This window comes from Entamoeba invadens (assembly GCF_000330505.1).
Source record: "Entamoeba invadens IP1 unplaced genomic scaffold scaff_1105074724549, whole genome shotgun sequence".
Lineage (NCBI taxonomy): Eukaryota > Evosea > Mastigamoebida > Endamoebidae > Entamoeba > Entamoeba invadens.
In genome coordinates, this window is record NW_004443664.1 from 76882 (window position 1) to 79421 (window position 2540).

Below are 2540 nucleotides of genomic sequence, written 5' to 3' on the forward strand. Positions count from 1 at the left end.
TAAAATTAATAATACAATAGTCATTTTGAAATAATTAAAAACTTTTCAAATACCAACTATGTAGACTATTAATTTCATTTCTTTTATTGATTATATGAATTACTGAGTTTTCCAACGTCTTTTTTCTGTATATTATGTATATTTACTTTCCCCTGACATTAACAAAAACGTCATTAATTTTTTGTATTGTCTTTATCAAGATAATTGATTAAAAACAAACTCAAAAAATCTGTTACAGCTAAAATTTAAAGTGTCAAATTTTCCTTTTGACAATAATTTTACTTCAGTACATAAAATTTACTATTATATTTCGTGTCATTATCCGAATTTGTGTTATGTCTATGATTTGTTGCCATTTGCTTGTTTATGAATCAGTTACATTGATGAATGTAATAAAACAATTTAAATTATCTATTGAAATAAATATTTGGGATATTTTAACAAAACAAATAATTATATTTTGATTGTCCAAAAAAACAAAAATGTCAAAATTCTTTGTTTATATCAATAGAACATTACCTCTATGATAATTTATATAATGAAAAATACACATTAGAAGTATTAATACAAAACTTTTTTATAAAACTTGTTTTATTGTGTTCAAAACTATTAAATAGTTTAGTGATTAAAGTGACGACACTAAAAACCGCAATTTGATGATAAAAACACGATCATAACCAATTGATTTGGTTTTATAATAAATATATCTTCATAAAAAATGGTAACTTCAATTTGTGATTCAAATTATTTTGAAATGATTATATCTTATTGTAAATGATACTATTTCAGAACACTGCATATTGGTTATTACTAATAATAACAAAAATGGATGCAAGACTATTTGACATACGAAATTAATGTATATTCGTGTTCAAAACACATAGAACTAGTAAATGATGGAAATCAAGTAATTATTCGATAAAAACCAAATCGAACACGTTAATTCGTCTAAAGTGAATGCTTCATGACGAGATAATATAAATTTTATATTTCAAATGATACGGATATTGAAACAATTATTAAAAAAGCACATACATAAATATTTTTTAAATTATATTTTATAATATTTATAAACTATATAATAGAATATGTTATATTATATTTATAGAATTATGTTTGAAAAAACTAAAATTTCGGGCATATAACGTGATCAAATGAGAGCACCAAAAAACAAACAGAAAGGGATAAAGTAGAGGTTTTATCACAATGATTGAGACTTGTACTATATATTTCAGATAATTGAAAAGAACCATAACTTAAGCACTTTTTAAATTTATTAACATAAAAATTATTAAATATTGATATAAAGACATTTTATAACAGTGAACCTTTTCAAAGTGATACAGTTTAATCACAAAGAATTAAATTTTTTTTACTATTATACAAATTAATATGGACAGTGTCAATAAACTTTTACGACAAATTGACACAATCATAACGTTCTTGACAAAAGTAATATTAATCAAATCACTGAGATAATGTTCAATTGTTATTTTATTGATATATTTGGTGTATATTTTATTATTTATTGTATTTAAATATTAATAAACAACATTCTTTTTATTCTCGATAATAATGAATACTTTTTATACAATTCTCTATAATTTAGTTGGTTAATAATCGTTTATTTTGCATCGGAAACATTGTTTTATATATCCATTATCAATGTTAATTGCGTCTTGGATCAACTTTCAGTTGTTTTAAAAGTAATGTGTGATGGCTTTGTTTTGTTGTTGTGATATATTATGATTTTAAATATTATTTTTTTTCATATTGATACATAAGCATGTTATTATATCTTAATATCAACACACTTTTTTATTTAATTCAATCAATGAAAGCTAATATAACGCTGTTTTTACTTGTCACTATTGTTATTTGTTAATTTTTGTTAAACATTATTTATCAAGTTCAACTTATCCAATATGAGGCTTTTATTATTTTTTTCTGTTTTTATAAACATTTTTTATATTTTTTTGTTGTATTTTTTGTTCTGTTTTGCTTATTTGATTTTTTATATCAGATAAATTTCCACAAAACGAATTTTTGGTAAAAAAAATAAATTAATTTTTTAATGATAATTTTATAATTTTATATCATTTATTTTTATCTATTTTTTCAGGAAAATCACTTAATATTAATTACAAATTATTTAAACAGTTTTGGGACAAATTTTTAAAAAAATGTTAAAAAGAGCAGTGTTGGGTTGTCGGCGAGTTAAAATAAATTTATTTTTTCTATTTCGAATTATATTCAAATAAATTTATAGTAAATAGAAAATTGGGAAGATATTAGGTTTGGTTCCCGAATTCAGGAAATGCCGAAAATTCACCTCGAGTTAGTGGAAATCGAGTGAGACGGAGCATTGAAAAGAAGGCTCATAAAGATGCACTCAAACAGTCTGTTTGTGCACCATGTCACCCACTTTCCAAGTCCTCCCTCAGCGCGGATCCCCCTGACCCCCCCCGCAAATGGGGGAACCACACCCGCGTCCACACAGTACGGACAAGGAAAGTGAGTGACATGGGGACGCACAAACA